The sequence below is a fragment of the Dipodomys spectabilis genome, unplaced genomic scaffold, assembly GCF_019054845.1.
Source record: "Dipodomys spectabilis isolate Male_0828 unplaced genomic scaffold, ASM1905484v1 ptg000469l, whole genome shotgun sequence".
Lineage (NCBI taxonomy): Eukaryota > Metazoa > Chordata > Mammalia > Rodentia > Heteromyidae > Dipodomys > Dipodomys spectabilis.
The window spans coordinates 737,715-745,261 of NW_024871146.1; positions in this window are offsets into that span (position 1 = coordinate 737,715).

A 7,547-nucleotide genomic window follows, 5' to 3' on the forward strand; every position below is an offset into this window, starting at 1 on the left:
GGGTCTAATATCAATTATATATGGTAAACTCAAGAAACTAACCCTTTACAAACCTAACAAACCAATTTTGAAATGGTAAAGGGAGCTAAAGAGAGACTTCTCAGAAGAAGAGGTAAAAACGGCAAAGAAACACATGAGGAAATGTTCATCATCCCTGGCTGTAAAGGAAATGCAAATAAAAACCACTCTGCGATACCACCTTACCCCAGTCAGAATGGCCCACATCCTAAATTCAGCCAATGACAAATGCTGGAATGGATGCAAAGAAAGAGAAGCATTATTGCATTGCTGGTGGGAATGTATACTAATACAACCACTTGGAAAGAAGTCTGGAGGTACCTCAGAAAGCTAAATATCGACCTCTCCTATGAACTGGACATACCACTCCTAGGCATCTACTCAGAACAATAGGAACCAGTATACAAAGACACACACACCTTTATGATTATTGCAGCACTGTTCACAATAGCCAAGATTTGGAAACAACCCAGATGAGCCACTACTAATAAGTGGATCCAAAAATTGTGGTACCAATATACAATGGAATACTATGCAGCCATTAGACAGGACAAAATGATGGCATTTGTAGGGAAATGAATGGAACTAAACCAAATTATTTGAGTGAGGTAAGCCAAGAACAAAGAGACAAATGGCACAGGGTCTACCTGATATGTGGATTCCAAAGCCAAAATGCAAGAAGGTATGACAAATAAAGAGGACTCGAGAAACAAAGGACAGCCACTCTTTTTGTTGTATCACCGTTAATGAATCCATGTTCTTGACTATGTAGATGGTAGAAATATGCACGCAATGGAGGGAAGCCAGGAGGAGGAACAGAAAAAGTGGGAAATGGAACAACATACAACAAAGGGGTCCATCAGCTGCACCCGACATAGAAGAAAAATAACGAAGTAACCCAAACACACTGATGGGAAGGGAGGAATGAGAGGGAAAGAGGGAATAGCGTACACTAAGCAAAAGGGAAAAAATGTAAACATCACCTGAGGTGGGAAAAATAATTTTGGTTGTCAAAGCTCATAGAATTAACAAACTTTAGACCAGGAAAACGATAATTTGCCTTGTCAAGGTTAAAATGTGTTTGTGACTTTAACCAAGTATCATAATTCCACAATATTGTGAAATATGTGAAATATATGTAATCACCTATCTCAATTTTGACAAAAAAGTGTGAGAAGGGAAGGGTTATGAGGGATGGGTGTCAATGTTGTCAGACACCTTGTATTCATGTACTGTTTTGTAGAATGTGAACTTCTCTCTACAACTACTTAAGAATAATAACAATACAAAGTATTTAAAAATAAATAAACAGGATGGCAACAGATAAGTTCAAATATAAAATAAGAAATTAAATCCAATTGGAAGACAAATTTCTTTGGGGAGAGTAATGTAGTTTATTCTATAGCAAGTCTCCTTCAGCAATAAATCCAAAAGCTAGACCTCAAGTAAGTGAAGTAAACTAAGAAATGGAGATACAAAAAAAAAAACTTCACCCACTCTTTCTTACCTGGACACCTGGTGTGGATAAAAATTTATCATGCTCCTGAGTTAGAACCAAAGTGGCAAGGACCATACTTGGTGTTGCTAGGACCAATATACAGAGAAGGCAGCAAGATGAACTGTTCTCTCCACCCAATGAACAGGCTTAAAATGTAAATTTAATAGAAAACAAGTAAATTATAGAAACACACTAGTTAGCAGTAATTAACACTTAGTAAGTCTTATCCTTAAGGGATCATCTGAGGGACAGTAGGAAGGGAAGTATGCCAATTGGCCACCAGGCCAGAGAAGTGTAGGCCTGTGGATAGTGCAGAGGCCTAAAGAGAAAAAGAAAGTGATGCAAGGGAAAAAAAGAAATGAAGGAATGTCTATAAAGAAGGTGGGAGTAAGGGAAAAGGACATAGCCTTACCTATTGAAGTTTGCAGGTTTGGAGATGATAATTTGGGGAGCTGGTGCTTTGCAGACCAATTAACTATGTGTGACTGCCCATTGGAGGTCTGAGATTTGGTGTTTGGGGCTGGCTTGTCACTGAGTGTACAGCCCAGGACAAGGCAAATGAAGGCCCATTTCGAGTGTAAATAAAGTTATTTTCAATGTGCCTCATTGGATTGTCTTTTTTATGCATCATAAGTATACTAGTTCACGTTAGTAGTCTCAAAGGCCATGAAATTTGTAAAATGTTATGAGGTCATAATTGGTTTACAAATCCGAATGGGACAGTGATGGCAATATGATGTCACAATATCAAGTCATAATAATATTATGATGTAATAATTAGTTGGTGATTCCATAATGGTGATGAGGTCACAATAGGTTTATGATGTCACAATTGGGTTGTTGATGTCACAATGGCATGCTGGACTTCAATTTTCATTAACTCCCAATGAGAATATGAATTCAGAATGAGATTGTGAGATCTACAAAGTCATGCATTGGCCCAAATGTGATGAACTCCCAATAGGTATGTGATATCACAATGTAACACAATGCTCATTATATCTGACAGTGATGACACAATTTTCAAGATAGAGTGCATTTCTAATATCACACATCATACATGAAATATGAAGTCAAAAATATTATGAGATCACAAAGGCCTATGTAGCACAAGGGCATCGTGTCAAAGTTATGAGGAAAGACTGGTTAATGATGTCACACTGGTGATCCTGCCTCCAAGGGTTTGTAGTATTACAATGGTATAACTGATCTTAATTGTTAGACCAGAATGATTATATGGGTAAACAACTGAACTTTGATGTCACAAAGGCCATATGTTTTTTCAAAGGTGCTAAGAGGTCATAACCGATTGAAATATCACAATGTGATTGTGATGTCACAATGGAAATGTGATGCTGCAATAGGTTTGTGATATCACTTTGGTAATGAGGTCACCCTTGGAATAGTGATGTCACTACTAGTTTGTAATATTACAATCACATGTCTGATTTCAATTGCTACTAGTTTACAATGAGGACAAGAGTTCAAGGAAGGAGCTAGAAGTCCTAAAACCCATGACTTTTCTAACATGTGATGTCATAATAGGTTTGTGAAAACAGAATGGCACAGTGACATCACAATGTCAATGTGATGTCACAATGTGTTAAGGGAGTTCAGAAGAAGATTGCTGAGAAGAGGTTGGATTCGAAACGAGTGCTGGCATAGAAAGCAGTTTTAGTGTTCCTGTGAACAGTCCTAGGCTAGAGAATCACACCCAAGTGTGCCATTACCGTACAAAGAGTATGGCCAGAGAGGGAAAATCCAGGCAAGGAAAGAGATCTGAGCACTTGCCAGTAGCCACGACTGCAAGGGCTGGGGTGGCAGTGGCGGCGGCCATAGAAACCATACCTACAACAGAGAGTCCAGGACAAAGGAGCCAGACACAGTAGACTAGCAGATTCTACTCAACACCAGCAAGAACTGAGAAGGAGCAGATATCTTTACCCTGCAGATTTCAGACCAGAGAGGGTCCAGGCACCAAGAATCTGGCGTGAGTAGAACCCTGACTTCCTCACTCCTTCTCAGGGAGCAGATGTGGGAAGGCCGCCCCTCCCCTCACCACCACCGGAGGTGTCCATCTTTGATACTGACAAAGGCCTGGTTGAGCAGATAGCTCCAACTCAGGCCTTGGAAAAAAACAAAAGAATCATTTTGCAGGTCACAGGAACTAGAAGTGACCTGCCAGGCTCAGTTCCACCAGGGGAAAGTCACTCTGCCCAAGCAGAGTAAAATTTGCCCTCGGAGAAGAGACTTTCTTCACTGGGTAAACAGAGCCAGAGGCTGCCCCACCCTACAGAAGCCTAGACAACAATTGGAATTAAGTAAACATAAACCCTGAGAATGGCTCCAAGCTGGCTCAGTGAGTGTCTCAGAAGCTAGCCCCTCCGGGAAAAGCTACTGTTTGCTGAAAGGCTTCAACCCTACCCAGAAACTAGCCTCATCACAGCATCTCCAAACTAGAGGAAACAGCCATCTCCCTCTGTAGTGATACTCACAGATCTCCCTCTCACTGAACTAGCCTGGGAGGAGGATCACAAAATGCTGCTTAACACAGGGCATTTTCTGCCTTACCAAACTGACTAAAGAAACCAATCAAGCCATAGGAAAACCAAACACCACAAGCAGACCAGAGACTCCACCAAGACACTGGTTATAGATACAGGGGAGATACAGGCTCTTCCCATTCCCCCTCCAAAAACAAAAACCAAAACAAAGAACTCTTTTTTGAACATTCTTTTTAATTTTTATTTTTTAAGTGTTTTCTGTTGATCTTTATTTTCTCATAATTTTTATGTTTGGTGTGTGTGTGTGTGTGTGTGTGTGTGAATGTGTGTGTGTGTGTGTGTGTGTGTGTGTGTGTGTGTGTTTCATCTCTTTGACCTTTTGGTCCTTTTTTATTGTTTTCATTTTTTCTCTCTTTCTTTATTTTTTGCATGACTTAATTGCTGTTCTGCTCAACTCCAGATACATACCTGTCATCAATTGTTAGACCTTCTCCCCCTTATGTACATACTTAAACCAGAAATTTATTACTCAGTTCACAACCTCTTAGGCTTAACTTCTTTAATAGCAGTATTATCTCTTTATACCTACATAATTTTAAAGTAACTAATATTAAAAATTGTATTTTATAGTTTTCACGTTTCCTTTCTATCCTTCCCCTCTTCTCCTTCTATCCTATTCTTCTCTCAATATCATTTCTTTAAACTTACATAATTTTTAAGTGTTTCATTTCTTAAATTTAAATTTTAGTTTTTCCATTTTTTCTTTTTCTTTTTTAAAATTTCTGTCCTATGATTCTGTCCAATCCATTTCCCTCTCAGAGATTAGGAATTGGTTACATTTACTCTCATTTTACATCTCCACATCTGTCTAGTCCTATTTTTCCCCAAATTTCTCCCTGAAGCTAATAATTTCGGTTTGCCAAATGCTTCTTCGTTGTTCTTAACCCATTAATCCATGGTTTTTTGATTTAGAATATATTGTATCTGTTGAACTAGATTGTATCTGCAGCCATTTTGGTTGTGCAACTAAAGGACTCTGGTTGATGCTTACCTTAAAATAGTGTTCTAGCACAAAATTGCTGTTACTTTCATACCAAATGGGCAGAACAAGGCGGAAAAACACAAGAATAATGGCAAGTCCAGGTATCTGAACTCTCATTAATGATAATCAGGTGACAAAATAGTTCATGATAATAATAAGAAGAATAGTTAATGATAATAATAATAATTAATAGTTCCCCCAAAAGCTCTGCAAACACTACTGGTAAACATGGTGAATGAAATGATTGAAAATTTGCGAAGGTCTCAGTGTGAGCTTGATAGTGACCAAGAGGAGGCAATCCAAATAGTAGTACAGGAATCTTGTGAGCATTAGGAAGCTACTTAAAGATTAATACAGGAATTGCATAAGCAGGCTGAGAACAGTCATAGAGAATTACAGGAATTGCTTTAATGTGAGGAAACTAATTAAAGAGTAAAACAGGAATTGCGACAGGGTGATCAGAATAGACAAAGATAAATACAGGCATTCCAAAAATCCATAAAGAGACAGCTGAAACAATTCAGGGAGACCACAAACGGAATGCAGAATAGAGCCTGCCCGAAGGAATGGGAGTCCAAGGAAACCATAACCAATCAGCTAAGTGATCTGAGACTAAACACTGAACACCAAATAAAGGAAGTAAAGCTCATACGAGATCTAAACCAAAGCTCCAACAAAGATTTTGAAGCCATCAAAGCCGACCAAGTAGAAGGAAAATAAATTAAAAACAAATAGAAAGTCTTGACAGTAGGTTAGACTATGAAGAAGATCAAATCTCGGGGATTGAAGACAGCCTAGATATTATACAGAAATAACATACAAATATCCAAGATAAATCCAAGAAATATGATAGATCTATTCTATATTTGGAAGACACCATCAGAAGGACTAATCTGAGGATAATGAATATAGAGGAGCACCTAGAGACAGAAGTTAATTGTCTAGGAAATGTATTTAACAGAATCCTACCAGAGAACTTCCCAAACATTCAAAAAGTTAAGCCTATGGCCTATTCAGATAAAAGAAGTTTTCAGAACCCCAAATAGACCAGAACAGAACAGGACATGTCACTGTCACATTATAATCCACACAGGATCAATTCAGACCAAGGAAAGGATCCTTAAAGCTGTCAAGGAGAAAAGACCAATCACCTATACAGGCAAAATAATTAGAATAACCTCAGATTTCTCAGCAGAGATGATTAAAGCAAGAAGAGCCTGGAATGATGTATGTCATGCCCTAAAGAAAAACCACAACAAAGAATAGTGTACCCAGCTAAACTCTCCTTCATAACTGAAGGTCAATTAAAAATTGTCCATAGCAAAGAAAAATTGAAACAATATATTTCCACAAAACCAGACCTACAAAGGTACTTAAAGATATCCTACACATAGAAAACTAACAAGACAACGGCAAAGAAACAGCATCTAAGGGAATAAAATTAGAACTCAACATGAAACCAAAAATGGTGAAAAACTAAAGCCATTTCCTCTTAACTCAGGAACAAGACAAGGATGCCCACTTTCTCCACTTCTCTTCAATCTAGTATTAAAATGCCTAGCTACAGCAATAAGACAAGATGCAGGCATAAAGGGGATCCAAATAGGGAAAGAAGAAATAAAACTCTCCCGCTTTGCAGATGACATGATCTTGTATTTAAAGAATCCCATAGACTCCACTCCCAAATTACTCAAGCTGATTCAAAACATTGGCAAAGTAGCAGGTTATAAAATTAACCCCCCAAAATCAATGTGTTTTCTGTATGCCAACAATGAGAAAAGTGTGGCTGAAATTAGGGAAGCAACCCCATTTGTAATAGCCCCACAAAAAATAAAATACCTAGGAATTAACTTAACTAAAGAAGTGAAGGACCTCTATGATGAAAACTTTAAAATCTTGAAAAAGGAAATCAACACAGAACTAAAAAAATGGCAAAGCCTCCCATGCTCTTGGATTGGAAAGATTAACATCGTAAGAATGGCAATACTTCCCAAGGCTATCTACAAATTCAACGCAATACCTATCAAAATTCCAACCTCATTCTTCAAGGAAATAGAAGAAGCAATCCAAAAATTCATATGGAACAATAAAAGACCCAGAATAGCAAAAACGCTCCTCAACAGAAAGAACACTGCTGGAGGAATATCAATACCAAATTTCAAACTCTACTATAAAGCCATAGTAATCAAAACAGCTTGGTATTGGCATAAGAACAGACCTCAGGACCAATGGAATAGAATTGAAAACCCAGAAATGAACCTACAGACCTATAGCCATCTAATCTTCGATAAGGGAGCTAAATCAATAGAATGGAAGAAAGACAGCCTCTTCAGGAAATGGTGCTGGCAAAATTGGTTAACTACATGTAGAAAACTAAAGCTAGATCCTTACATATCACCCTGCACCAGAATCAACTCCAAATGGATCAAAGACCTTGAAGTCAAAGCAGACACTCTGAAAACATTACAGGAGGGAATAGGAGAAA